The 15,679-nt window shown below is 39.3% G+C and overlaps 1 long non-coding RNA gene across 1 annotated transcript in view; it reads right to left on the bottom strand.

The window, feature by feature from the left end:
* The window catches only part of LOC128151787 (uncharacterized), a 42,632-nt gene that overhangs the window by 19,672 nt on the left and 7,281 nt on the right, over positions 1-15,679 (bottom strand). Inside the window, exon 2 of the long non-coding RNA XR_008238463.1 lies at positions 12,415-12,535. This is a non-coding gene — a long non-coding RNA (uncharacterized LOC128151787). The remainder of the gene's footprint in view (positions 1-12,414; positions 12,536-15,679) is intronic.

Below are 15,679 nucleotides of genomic sequence, written 5' to 3'. Positions count from 1 at the left end.
TTAAGTTTCTCTATGTCAAGATAGCAGTCTTCTGTGGGTGACTGGGGCTTTCCTGCCTTTCCTGTTATATTTTTCCTACCACTTCCAAGTAGTGGGACAGGATCAACATCTTTCTGGAAGTTCTCTGGCAGCTTCTGAAAGTGCTAAGTCACAATTAGACATGCAATACCACACACTACAGATTTTCTGCCAGCCATAGGGGAAGATACGGACTTAATGTCTTTCTGCCTGAAGATGTTTTCATCACTGCCCTGAATCAGGTACTAATTTATATCCCAGAAAGTGAGTATCAAATAGTAAATATCAGAGCGGTATCATATTTACCTTGAATTTATAGCAATATGCATTACCTAGCAAGGTGCAGGGCAAAGGGAATTCATGTCCCCTGTACTGTATAGACATAGTAACATTGTGCTAAGTGATGTCCAGATGTAACATCTAAACGTAATGCAATTTTGAAGGTCATTATCATGGTCTGCTACAATGGTGGTAGATGCCACACAGTCTTAAAAAAAAAAACCACAACAAGATACCAACAGACACTACGTTATCGCTAGTAAGCAGTTTGGCTAAGAGATTTGTGTGAAGACTAAAAATGGTAAGTACTCTCTAGTCATAATTAACTCCAGTACTGTGGACAGTAAAGGTCAAAACTGAAATATCTGGCAGACTCAGAGACTGACTGCGTGTTGCCATGACCTAATTCTATCCAACTTACTACAAAGACTTCTTTATCACAACCAGCAAAATTATTCACTTAGAAGAGAAAAAAACCTGGTAATTTCTACAATTTCTCTCTTGTATGAGAAGAGAGAAAATAACATCTCCGAGCTGACTACCATCACCACAGTGAACTTGTATCACCATACAAATGCTATCCAGTGGCAGAAAACATTTCCTCACTCACGTTAAAGTGATTGTGGTAAGCTAACTAAGTATTTTATACTCTGTTAGATGATTGCTTATGTGTAAAGGAGATTTCATGTCTTCAAGGTTGGCAGCATACATGTGCGCACTTCAAACAGTACCTTCTCACTAAGCAAACCCAAAGATGCCTCTAGACATAAACCTACTGCAGCCAGACTGCAAGCATTGGCCTCCAGGCAAAAATGGAGGTGGCAACTGGTTTATGTATGGAATTGAATTGTATTGGTCTTAAGACTTCAGTTAAGCTTTCCTCTGCAAATTGCTGAGGGAAAGATTGAGTGGCCTTTTCCCTTTCTTTAGCTATTATTAATTGACATTATTTCTCTAGTTCCACTGCCATGTACCTTTTTCCTTGTCTTTCAGTTTACCACTGAAAGGAATGGCTAAACAGAGAGTACCCATGAGGCAGGGATTACCTGCCATCTCCTTCACATTAGTGACAATTATGTGCAGCAAGTAGGGAACTGTAAAACAGTGAGAGAAAAGAACAAACCTAGTATTTTAAAGAACAACACTGAAGATGCTATATCATAGCATGTAGATATAAAGGCTTACTTTGGGAGCAGCTTGGTTTGCAGCCCCAACTGCTTATCAATGTGCGCAAGGAGCTATTGTTTTAAACAATGTGTGAGCTTTACTGCCATGGGGACACCACATACATGTTCCACTTCCACCAAGAAAAGCACAAACGGCCTTGCTGGTTACAAAACTACGGAGAACAGTCACCACTAATGAGGCTTTGCTTTTTTTGCTTTTCTGTGAAAAAAGTCAGCAGATCTTTTTCATTCACAGGCATGAAAGAAAGGGTAGGGGAAGATGCTGACTTCTAGACTCTGCAAATGCTAACAGAAAATATACTCCAGTGACAGGCAATTTATTTATTGTCATTCTGTTGTGAAATCACCATATTAATTTCCCACCATTGTGGGGGGATTAGATACTATGTGTTCAAGTGGCCTTAAGTGTAGAAATAAGCTGCCTTCAGAGGTCAATTAAACTGTGCCTGAAAGTGCCCATCATCTTGGTATATGAGAACACATTAATACAGTGAAGGTGGGATGCAGCTGGGAGGGATGAATTTTAGAAGACATTTAGTTGAAACAAATGGAAGGTAGGTACAAAACCTAACTGGATAACAATATGCTAAGCAGACCACTGTTAAAATTGAGGGATCAATCAAGCACCATTTTTCTCTCAAGCTTGGGGCTATAGGAATCTGGCCCAGGTCCAGTTTCATTCAAAGTTTCATTTGCAACCTGGATGATGGACTAGAGAACATTTCTATTAAATTTGCAGACAACATGAAACCGCAGGGGACTGAAAGGCTATTGGCTGACAGGATTAGAATTCAAATGATTTTGACATATAAAACATATTCACATTCTGAAAAATATTCAGAAGATAGGAGAGGGAATTCAGAGGAAGTGATGCAAAGCTGTACGTTTAGGCCATGTTTCCACAATCCTAAGTGTGAGATCTAGGCCATGTTTCCACAGTCATAAGTGGGAGATCTGTGCATTGCTCAATCACCTACCACTACCACGTAGCGCAGTAGCAGATAAAATGTTTAACATCGCCGTTTGTAACCTATTACTGCATGAGCAACACACCACTTTCACCTCTATCTCGAGCAGCAGGCTGGATATCTACCTGGAAGTGGTCAGAGAGCTGTGTGAAGAGGCATGGACCCATTCAAAGTAAATCACACACATCAAGGTGAGTACAGGCAGAAAGGGCCAGTGCAATTGTATGGCAGTCAATGGTACTAAATCTGGGCTGCTGTAGTCCTGCCACCTGCAGGACTTCCCAACTACATTTCCATCCATTTCTTTTTGCTAGCACTGCTTCTAATGCAACCACACACTGAGACAGTTCAAGGGGCTGACAGCTGGCTCCACCAAGAAAGTGATTATTTCTCAGCCAGAGCAGCTTCCAGAGCCAGCTCACCACATAATTATACGAGCTTGTGCAATGCAAGGGATAGGAACAGGCATCTGGGGTTGAGAGGGACAGCAGGACCAGAGCAGCCCAGATGTGATCAGTTTCAGGTACTGTAGCACTGTGCAAAGAGAGAGGACTCAACTAAGACTTCTCTGTGAAGAACTCACTCTAGCCATGAAGATAGAGGGACTTCCCCTCCAAAACCATCTTGTCCCATGAGAAAAGAGATGTCTCATGGCTATGACAAGAGCTCCAAATATGGGGGAATTGGCTGTAGAAAATGTGCTTGATCACCTGAGGGCCACAGGAATAGCCCTTAAAAGGAAGAGAGTCAGATCTCAGACTAACCTTAACAGGATTCCGCTTCTCTGCTGTCTCCTCCATGGTATTTGCAAGAGCAAAGAGGAGCAGATGGCAAAAGGCAGAGAGTGAGAAGCCCAAATGGAGCCACGGTCACCACCTGTGCCTGCCACAGCTCGTTCACTCACCCAGGATAAATGGGAGGGGCAAATTGTGCAAAATGCCCTGACTGACTATTTTATGCAAAATCCCTGACTGCTGCTTGCTGTGCTGTGAAATTATGCATATGCTGGAGTGAAAGCAATAAATAATTGTTTTCTGCAAATCTTGCTCCCGGTCTTTTTTTAATGGTGCTTGCCCTGCTCTGCATCCTAGACCCCCAGCCTACGCCAGACCAGGCTCTTATTTCATTGATTATTCCCAACACTGTCTTAACAGCCCCCAAAATTATTATTGCAACTTTTCTGCTTGGCAAAAGACAAGTGCAAACACAACCCAAATCTGGTAAAGTGTAACAGAATTTGTTAAAACGTAACAAAGGGCTGAGCTACACAAAGACAACGGCAGCTCTGAAAGACAGGGTGTATGGGCAACTGCAATGATTTAAATCCCAGACTTGGCGTGCTGCATCATGTGTCCTGCTGCATCCATCCCATCTAGTGACCTTACAATCTGCTGTTCCTCAGTAGAAGGTATTTTTCAGCACTAGAAGGCATCTTGATCTTCTGGGAAAATACAGCAACTGCCACACTTAGGGCACAAAAGCTGAGGGTCATGTGGTGGAGGAAGCTGCAGATACGCAGAATGTGGCAGACCATGCAGTGGTCTCTTGGCCACCGGCACTAACTCTCCATCATCTGCTCTCACTCCAACAAAACCACAGAAGACATGATCACCTGGACAGAATCCATAAGGGAGCAATAAGAGCAATTGGAGGTCTAGAACCGTAAGGAAAGATTAGAAGAATAAGGGCTATTTATTCGGTGGAGGAAAGACGAAGGAAGGCCTCATAACAGTCTTCAAAACTTTCTAATGGTGAGAAGTACAGCACTGGAATAATCTGTTTGCAGTGATTACACTTACTCTAAGCCTTTAGGAGCTGCTCACACAAGGCCCCGTGAGGAACACGTTGGTACAATCTTGGGACGAATTCGTGTGCTGTGCCACGTCTGCCTAAATTTTTATGATTTTATAGTTAATACACATCATTGCATTTGCATCCTAGAGCAGACAAAGCCATAAAGAGATTCATTAGATATGGAAGAGGATTACAGGGATTTAGTTAAGAATATTGCTGTAATCAGAGTCCCCTCTTATTACACTGAAAGGATTCTTGCTCAGAAATCAGAGGCCCAGACAACTCTGCAAGCCATACTACTGATGCCATTCCTCTTAAGTCTTCAAGTTATTATTCAATTGCTCTTTTAATTACCCTTATTACAATCTGTTTTAATTAATTTTACTCAAAGAAAAAAGAATTGCTCGTATTTATCAAAACCAGAAGTATTTTATAACTTGGATTTGTATAAATAGAATATGTTGCCACCTATTTGGGCAATGGTATTTGCAGGAGCAAATGCAAATACCATTTGGGCACCATTCTGTGGATTTAATACTGCTAAACCACATTAAGTTCTTCATCCAGCTCTTCTTAAGTCCTTCAGTGTATTGCACTAACAAGTAGCTCTGGAAAAATGCTTCTGCAATCACCTCCTGTCTTTTAAGATAGCATCAGAATGGTTCCAGTAATTATTCTATCAAACCCATTTTACTGAACTACCTGCAAGATCTGATTTGACTATGCAAAGTAATGATAAAAATGAAATAGAAGACTAGCACAGGAACTGCTTCAACAGTCCCCAACTCCTCACTTAAATCCCTCTATGGAATGTTCATTTTGCTAAGCTTCTCCTGTTTTTGCTGGTCCTTTTAGCAGATATCTGGCCCTTTTACTGGTGCGCTTGTGTACCTGAATCTCATTGCTTGTTTCATTTCAACTGTCTGGGTGTGCTCACACAGTGCTACAAGGAGGAGGAAGCCCAGAAGCAGGCCAGGTTGCCTCCAAAAGGACAGGCTGACATGTTGTTTAGTGCTTTGCTATTGCTTATACTCCAGTGCTGAATGACAATGTAGAATATGTTATGACCATCCAATTCCAGATTTTGTGGTGGTAAAATGAATCCTGGGAGAACAGACATTCTGGAACACCTATTAATATTTCCCATCTCCTGCTTCAACACACACACTCTTACTGCCTTTTGATCCAAAAGGTTAGCTAGTTTTCTGGGTTCTGGGTGGTCATTCCAGGGAGAAGGGGGAGCTTATGTTGGGGAAATTACTGTGTTTCTTTCCTTTATTTACAAACAGGTTCTCTTTCTCTAAATACATGCAAAATAAAAATAATAGTACATAATCCTACAGCTCCCATCCCCAAATCTCTCCCATCCAAAACCTGATCAAAAATCTCTTTTTCTTTCTCAGCTTTTTCTCAGGTCACAGTACCAGACTTCTGTGGGTGTGCCCTGTTCTGTATTTATTTATCCGAGTGATGTTTTGGCCTTCTTTTGTAAAGACAAGCAAAAAAGAACAAAGCAATACCCAACACATTCCTCTGCTGATATATGCTTTCTTTTGGGTGGAGCCTGCTGTCGTTTCAGCTGCTTTTTTCCATTAAAGTGTTTAGTAACTTCTTGGAGTTATTCTCAAATGAGGAATCCTATAATGCTCTATACATACCAACATATTCACCCTTGCTGATAAATCCTTATTTTTTACTGTAGTATAAGACTTCAGGCCAAGTCGAGAAGAATATCATAAAGCAATCCTTTCATTTTTCATCTGAATTTTGCAGAGGTTTCGAATATACTTAAATTAGCTTTGTAGACTGTACTTCCCTTGGTCTTTGTCTTCTCTTCTGTTTATTTATACTATTTTAGCCCCTCCAGCAAGACTCAATAAATAATAATTTCCTTTCTGTTAACATCTACCATTGTATAATGTTTATTCCAATGCATGTTTACTACTGTTATAGCTGAGAATCACCATCACCACCAGCCTGAGGAAGCTTAATTCAAGAAGTTGTTAGTGCAGGCTAGCAATTAAGAATTTAACTCACAGAAATTAGGAAAATGAAAGCAAAAGCGGCTACAGATCAGCTATGTAGTATACACAATCCTGCATGAAGTGAAAGTCAAAGAATTTATTATTTATATTGCACACTGCATACAGAATCAAAATGCTCTTAATGTAATAGCATTTTTGATAAGTGTATGCCAGAAGGAGCCAACAGAAGTGTATTTCCTATTGATACTGAGTCAGTAAGTCTGATTCAGCTCAAGGCTCATTTCCAGTTTGCAGACTCAATAGACTTCCAGTTCTAGTGGAAGAAAGGCTAACTGCATGTTTTTCCAACAGAAGACTCCTCAGAAAGAAGAGACAGGATCTCAGGATTTTTGCACTGAGAGATCTTATACTAGAATGACTGTGGCATGCAACATTTCTGCAAGAGCAGCTTAGAAGATGAGCTTCCAGCTAGATATTCAGTCTTGCTATAGTCCACCTTTAAAGCGCTACTCATGCAGGCAGGCATCCATCCATCAATGCAGTGTTACTACTGCCTCCCCATAGTCATACCAGTAAGTACATTTTTTTCCTTTGAGACAACACACTTTGCTGTATGTACATGTCTCATTTGAAAAGCTTTAAATCATCCTGGGACCTCCCTAACAAGACAGACCCTAACACGTAGTCTTTCTTTAAACCTTTGTTGGCAAGTTCCTCATGAGACATACAGTAAATTCACTCAAATGAAAAAGCAGGTCATCCCACTGTACCTTGCCACTGAATCATTGCATACCTCCCATTCCTGTGCTTCAGATGCAAGTACTGTGTTTTGCCACTCCATTACATTTTAGCTATTTTCCTTTTATAAAGTGAGTCCAAAGCATCACTAAATCAAAGTTCTCTGCTTGTTCTGATGATAGGTTTTATAACTTCTTGGCATAAATGAAAATTTTGTTATAAAATGAGTTCAATAAAGAACTTCTATATTAGGTCACTGAAGAGCTCATACAGTGCCTGTTACACAATGTCAACTAGTAAAAGTGAGCTACCAGTAACAAACCATGACAATGGCAACAGTAATGATAATGATGCCTAGCTACCTCACAGTTGTTTGGAGTTTTCCACAAAAACAGCACTTTACATGCAAATAGGAAGTCAGAATCTGCTAATAATAACTTAGGAAAATGACATACTGTTTTGCAACTAACAAGCATTATGTTAATGCACAAAGTCTAAACACTCTTTTGGACTAGATAATTATCCCCACTGTACTTCTGGAAAGCCAGAATTGTACAAAGGAAAACTGCACGAGCTCAGACACATGGTCAAATAGTGGCACAACTGAGACCTGAGTGCTTGTGGGTACGTTTTGTTACTGCTGTAAAATGATAATTTGTGGTAACATGAGACAGAACCCTTATTCTGCAAGCTCCTATAACATTGCTTTCATTCTAATTCCCCGAGTTTTCCAGACAGTGATTGTAGTCTATAGCAGAGCTGAGCTAGCATCACACAGCACCAGGGAAAAACAGAGGATTATAACAAATAATGCACATAGACTGTCACAGTGAACTTAGAATGAGGATAGAGAGAGGTTAAGCACCAGCAAGAGGTCATTTTATGTAAACAGAAGTGGAGAGCACTGAATTTAGTCAGATGATTATTTATCTCGTATTAAATTTTGCTTGAACATTTGGCTGTGGGATACAAAAACGCTAATGTGACTCTGTGGATATTCTTGAAAGCATAATAAATTTGAAGAGTAGATGGATAATCTCATAGAAATAAATACTTTGGACCATGCTAAAATGGCACTCATGACAATACCACTTAGACATTAGAGATATTACAATAATTGGTTTCATGTAAAACAGATAGCTAAAGACATTGGATTAGTTCCCAGGAGTGCCCTAGAATACATCATTGAAGATAGGTTCTTTAATTGAATGTATATAAGAATAGATATAACAGCTTAAGCCATACACAGTATGTCACAAACCTTAACAACTATGGTTATATTTCATTTTGCACACCATCCCATCCCCATAAAATAGCTTGTTTCAAATTAAAGGTACAGAATCCAATCTATTTGCTTAAGTGGAGTTTTATATTCTTTGAGGAAGGAAACACATCATCCTGCTTTTTATTGAAAAGAACCTAGTACAGTCCTGGAGCAATATAAATAATAAATCTCTCTCTTACGCATTTATAAAGAATCCATCAGTATGATACATATTTAACATACATGCACTTTAAATTTCATTATATATGTATGTGAAAATTAACTCCACTTTCTGGGTTTCCATAAATTGTCCTGTAAAACTGGTTTATAAATATGGGCTAAGTATTTTTGTCTTAATTTTCCCTTTTTTTAGTACATTTATAGAAGCTGAAAAACTGTCTGCAGCTACATTTACCCTTTTCCTACTTGGGAAAAGTGGTATCTCTCCATTTTTTAAAAGGAGCTGCCAATATCTAGACTGGTTTTTTGATTAAGTGCAGGAAATGAATAATTTTCTTTGGTAGAGTGTAGCTACCCTGCTGATTTTGCAGTTGTACATGTAGAAAAGTAAATAGAGAGCTACTCAAGCCGTGATGACCACAGACCACTCTGATCAAATAATCAGACATCCTGCATTAATGAACTTCCTCTACATATACTTTTTTTTTCCAAAGAGATAGGTATCATAAAGCGAATCATCTCTACCTTCAGCCAAAAACAACTGTGCACTGTAATGGTTCTCTTATGAGAGTTATCATAAGACAATAGCTTTGGAAATAAAGTGCTGTGTTGCCTGTTAGTGTAAAGATAATGAAAATATGTGAATGGAAATCATGTGACTTCCTTGGAATGTTATATTAAATCTCTTGATTGAATCTCATAAATTGCTTTCAAATTACTGCACTAATTCTTTTCCCTTGGTTAGAGATGAAACAATGTAGTATTTACTCAACAAGTTTTCAAACACTTAACAAATGCTTCAGAAAAAGTCTGAGCTGCTTTCAAAATGGCATAAGTGCTTTGAAGCATATAGGGGAATTCATTAGAAGTTTTTGCAGAATCTATTACTCTCTTACAGGACAAAATTAGATTGTAAAGCCATAAATGTCAATTAGGTTGCTTGCAGTTTGCACCAGAGTAGCCTCATTTCAGAGGTGTTCAGAAACCACACGCTCCATTTACAACTGTGGAAACTGTGGTGCCTCTGTTTTTCTGAAAAGAATTTCAGACTGTGTTACATTATTTATAGATACTGTTAACCTAAACCTAAATGAATCATACAGAAATAATGATCAAATCCTGCTTTTTTAATTCATTATGATAATCTAATTCAGATGAATGAGGCTGGTCATGTGGATAACAAAGCAAGAAGGATTTAGATTTGGATCTGTAAGTTTAATAAAAATATTGTTCATATATTTTTAATTTAGGCTAGGAAAAGCTAACAGTCAATTAATAAGCTGAGCTCAGAGAGCCTGAATCTCCTGGGCAGCCCCCCTGTTGGTCCCAGGAGGGAGTGGATCACATCAACTCTCAATCCAGTGAAGATACTTTCCATGACATGCCATTCATGCACATGGCAATTATGGGGCAAATTCTCATGCTCAGCTTACTCTGACCCATATGGACAGTCCAGTTCTGTGGAGCCAGATCTTCTTCATGTACCACTACTTGGGATGTTAATGCAGAGCAATTAAGGGGCTGCTTTAGGCTCCTTACATGCATCACAGTAAGCAACTGCAATGCATATAAGCACTAGTGCATTTGAATTCTTAATGGCAAGTCAGTTGTAATTATTTTTTTATTTTCTTCATACTATACTGTAAATGTTAATGTTAACATAAATGAAGGATTTTTTAAATTATTATTTTTAATCAGATAAACTTACTAGCTACTACACAGCAAGCAACATGCTGGCATGTGATTTGTTTCTCTTCATTGATAATACACTCATAGCTTTTTGTGCCAAGGCATGAAAAGTTCATTACTTACAGCACAGGGTATTACATCTCCTTGGATTCTAAACGTCAGTATTCTTGACGGACTATTTAAACCATTTTTTGACGCAGCAATCTCTCTTTTTGTTACTTTAAGGCACATCATGATTGTGTCCCTTTTTCTTCTTATCTAGACTTTAACAATGGATTGTTTTCTCTTTTTCCTCTGGGTGCTGATGATACATTCTTTTAGCCACTGAGAACTGTGTACTCATTACCACTTGTCACTACCTTTTAGTCATTAGTGACACCAAAACAAAGACTGGCAGATACCTTAAGAGAGTTAGTGCAACTCTGCTCAAACACAAATAAAGCTGATGTAAAGGGACTGAACCTTGTGGCATCCGCAAGTCTGTACATTTCTACTGAGGTTCGTCATTGTCTGCCACTAATCCTACAAAGCTTGGTAGGGATCAGCTGCTGATAACACCAATGAAAGAGGGTCTTTGTTATAACACTCTTGGGTTTTTGTACATATTGAAGACCTTGTATGCCTCATTCAGATTGTCTGTTACTTAGCAAACATTAACAGTGTATATAATTCAGTGCTTCAGACAAATCTGTATTTTTCTCTTTGTTTTTTCCTGGTATTTCCATTAACCACCAATGTTTTTATTTACAATTCATGCTTATGATTTAATTCTCTATCCACAATAAATGCCTCATAAATAAACATTTGATTTTTTTGGCCTTCTCTTCAGTGGCCAAATAATGATTGCATTGACAAAGTTCAAAGCTAGAGTGTTTTGCCTGTAGTGGATTTATTATTACCATTATAAATGTTATCTTCAAAGAGTTAAAGATAGTTACTTATCCCAATCCTCCCTGTTTAATGAAATTATTTTGTTTCCTTAAACTGTGTTTAATAAGTAATAAGCGAAACTGGAAAATTAATATACATCTTGCCATATTGATTTAGTTTTAGTTCATTCTGTTTTCTCTCTGAAGTCTGTAAGCCTTCAGGTCCTATCTAATCTATTAATTTCTGACATGCGCATCTTTCTACCGCCTAAGTGCCTCTGCTCTTCTTGAAACAGCCTCAGAGATTATTTAAATCCTTATGTTTTGCTTTTTCAGCTATTTACCATTTCCCACATAATTTTATTATGTACTTAAAAACATTATAATTGTACTCTAAGAAACTCCATTATCATACCAAGTCTAATTTAACACTGAACAGCATTATCCAACTATAGTCCCTGCATCCACTGTCCTGCAACTGCAGGAACACTGCCAGACCCTCCCATGAATTCTAAAAGTGCCTGGCAGCAATTCCATACTTAGGACTGCATTTTAAAATGGATAGCTACTAGGGTTGGAGGGTAATGACTCAGTAATAGGTTGTGCATAAATAGGTAAGATGCAAGCAAAGTTAAGACTGTAGTGCTATGATAAGTGCAATGAGAGCAGACTGCATTATTATTTAGATGACAGCATAGGAAATACAATGGTGTGCTTAAAACCCACAAAATGCTACATTCAAACCTACAGAGTACAGGGCCACTGTGACTGAAGCAGCTAGATTTAGCGAAGTGAGGTGACAGCTGTAGCATTAGTTAACATATTTAGGATGAGCCCGACAGTTTGGGAGAGATCCACGTTCAAAAACAGGCTCCTAAACATGATGCCAAGAGGGAAAGAATGAAGAACCAATCTCATATATATATATCAGTCTCTCCCCTTTATGGGTATCAGACATAAAGAGATGGGTAAGCATATCAGCAGTTAAACTGAACTACATGAGAAGAGGGATTGTATTAACCAAAGTACTTTTTGTTTCACTTTTCTCAAAGGAAATTAAAAATGTTTTCTTAGATTAATTTTGTTTTTAAATTGGAATCAGAATGTTTCACTTTCAGAACCTAAATACCAAGAAAGCAAGGTTAGACTCATAGAACTAGTGCAGAAGACATGACTGTTTTTAAAGTCCAATGATTACAACATTCTTATAGTCATCCTCAAACTCGTTGTCTGTCTTAAGGGATTTTAAAACACAGGGTACATTTAGTAATGTATATTAGTGTACATTAGTACACTGTCCTATCTCCCAAAGTGTGCTTACACATCTTCTGGAAGACTTCAAGAATTCAAAATTCTTATTATGACAGGGACTGTTCTAGCAACTTAGTAATATGGCTGATTGCACTCCAGGACCCATGCTGCATTTTTGTACTTTTAACTTACCACTGCAGATGTGAAAAGCTGCCCCTCCCAATGGAGATGCACCATGCTCTGTTTTTCAGTGGGGCTGTTCTCAGTCTTGCCTGCTGATTATGTTCAGTTGCATCAATTTCTTAAACATCTTCTGAAAAAGAGGGACAATGTCTCAAGTCTAGAAGGCAGAGAACTCACCTAAGCCATAGATTTGAATTGTTGACTTCTGTATCTCAAGACAAAGTCCCTGATGTAAAAGAAAAAAATCCAAACTCTCTAGATGTTGACTGGCTATTAATGGAAACTTTAGACAGACATATTCACAATTCTAAATACACTGCCCACCAGTCTGGAAACACCTCCTATTTGATAACTCCATAAAATCAGACCCACAATTGAATCAAAGCTTTGTAACTAAAATCCTGATACACAAAGCACAGTCTGAAATGGCAGACAGAATGGCTGCACCAATCCTACCCTGTAAAATCATCCTCAGAGACAGCATCAAGGTCAAATCAACCAACTCTGATTAAGCCAGTGAGAAAATACCCCTACGTTAAATGTCAGACACCTACACCCACACTCATCTCAGCCCAAGGTTGCTAGCCACTCAAAACCTGCCTTCTATACTACGTGCTTTTGAGAAGCCTGTCTGTTGCGATGTGCTGCCTCAATTCCCTTTCCCCAGGCAGAAGCAACTGAGATAGGCAATGATCATACTCTTGAATAATCACTACTTCTGCCTGTGGCCAGCGTGCAAGAACACAAGAGCACACAAATAAAAATATGACATTAATTCAAGATTTAACATTCTCTGTACTGCAAGGGGAATGCACTGCATGGTCTAGAGCCTATTTGCATTCTGAGTCTTCTCCAGTCTGCCACCCTCCAGCACAGAGATGGACTGGCAATATACTGTAGAGATGAGATGAAGTTTTCCTTTGCTCTTCCAAGAGCTGCCAAAGTCTATGGACAGCTCAGCTCTAAGTTTTAAGCAGATGTTGCAAATACAGTTCATCACGTGGTCCTGCACTACCATGACTCATCCTGTACAATGGACAAGACAGGATACACTACTCCTTCATCTTCACTCTCTATCCTTATTACTTCCTCTTCCCCTTCCAAAAGACCACTTCCTTGCTATCACACCATTCAATGCTACTGGCTATTAACCCTCAAACTCTCATACAAGTTCTGTGAGGTCCTTCAGATCACACAAGTCCATTTCCAAGAACGAGCTGAGCAGTCAGGCTGGAACTCCATGTGGGAGCCTGAGGCTTGGGCTGCTGTGTGACCCTTGGGAAATTGGCCAAGGCAGAGGAGGCAGATTTGCCTCAGGTTGATGTCTCACACTCCACAATCTCATGGTATCATGGTATAATAAACCAGCTGTCATCGCCATTCTGACACTGTGGTGCCTGGTAAAGCATCTCCTTGCAGGGATGCCTTAGAAGCACAGACAGTAGGCCATATCTGCAACAGTGCAGACAGCACTAATCCATAAGGACAACCTAATCCTAATTTTTGTCCACTCCCAGCCTTCACTCTCAGTTCCCCTTTCTCCAGCAATTAACTCTTGGGCTGAAATTTGTAGGCCATTAAGACACCTCATACTGACTTATTCCACATTTCAGTATGCCAAGTACTAGAAAATAAAATTAAGAAGAAAAAAAAAAGGATGGAAATTTATTAAAAGTATGAGTAACCTCAAAAGATAGCCAAAAAAGATTTGTGGCAATTAGATTCAGAAGTGAGAATTGGGGCTTTCCATTGACAAAGGTCAGCAGTCAATTCGACTGTGCGTAACAGCAGACATCTGCGTTATGTAGCTTTCCTATGATAACTTGCCTAGATAAGACAGCTATTTCCTTACTGACCATAAAAGGAAGAGCTCTGCTCTGAGACAGGGTTCTTCTTGCACTGGACTCATACCCCACAAAAGTTTTCACCTACAGCTGTCCTAATATTTTTTACAAATTTGTGAAAACTATGTAAGAGTTCCTCCCTAATATTCTGGGCATATCTTAGCGATCTCCACGAAAAATGTAGAGTTTTTTACTATAAACTTTTTTCTCTGTCATTATTCATATCCATTGAGTCTGCTCTTGACAGCAGGCTAAATATGAGTCAGCAGTGTGCCCTGGCAGCCAAGAGGGCAGACCACATCCTGGGGGGCATCAAACACAGCATAACCAGCCGGTCAAAAGAGGCGATTATCCTGCTGTATTCAGGCATGGGTTGGGCCAAGTTGTACAGATTCTGTAGGCTCTTTCCTTACTACTCAAAGCTGCTATAAGCATTTCCCCAGGAGGATGCAGGCCTTTTCTAGGTCTGGAATGCCAAACTAGCCCAGTACAAGTGTTAGAAGCACCTGCAGAGCAGGACCTTGCTCAGGTAGAATTCAAGAGCAGAACCATGACCTCTGAAGGGAGTTCCTTTCTGCACTGCCTAGCGCCTGCCATACCCCCATCACCAAGCAGTTGTCCTGCAGAGTAATCTAACATTTGCTACCACTTTCCATGAATTCCAGATCATCAGCTGCAGACAAGCAACCAATGCAGCAAAGGATGGCCCCTGAAAGGCATCCAAGGCAGCTAGTTCATCACTACCAGATATTCCCATTCAAGACACGTGATCTGGCATTAAGTTTGAATAGGTGAGGTGAGGACTTTACCATACAAGGATAGGAGACTTCAGGTTAGAAGACTTATTTTTGTTTCTAAATGTATTCTCCACTTTAAAGGTCATCATATTTTATTTAACAGACATTCATGAAGTACATTATCACATATGCTTCACTCTTGATTGGAAGCCTGACTCTGGGCGAGAAAATAGTTATGCTCTTTTGTTAAATTCCACTTTGTTTTGAGCCACGCTTCATTACAATGGGGAAACTTTGAATTTCTATGCCTATTTTCCATGTTAAAGCCAGGTGAACGTCAGTCTTACTTCCCTTTTTTGACAGTCTTTCTTTCTCTATCCCGCTCAGGCCCTAGTCAGATGAAACTGCATTTAATTTCTTAGGGTTTCATAGTATTCTAATTTGTCTTTTTGAAGAGAGACCACTTTCTAGTTTCCAAATTCCAGTGGGGCAACGGAGCAGTGTTGTTTTCTGAACTGACTTTCAGGAGTCTGTCCTTGACAGCAAATTTATGAGAGAAATGAAGGTGCTTTGTGTTTGACAACAATACAGGTTGGGGTTTTTTTTCTCTTTCCAAAAATTTTTGAGTCCGAGAACATTCCTCTTGTCTCTTCACTTTGTGCCCATGGGAACTAATGCCTCTTCACTTCTAAA

This window comes from Harpia harpyja, chromosome 15 (genome assembly GCF_026419915.1).
Source record: "Harpia harpyja isolate bHarHar1 chromosome 15, bHarHar1 primary haplotype, whole genome shotgun sequence".
NCBI lineage: Eukaryota > Metazoa > Chordata > Aves > Accipitriformes > Accipitridae > Harpia > Harpia harpyja.
This window is presented reverse-complemented; position numbering and strand designations above follow the sequence as displayed.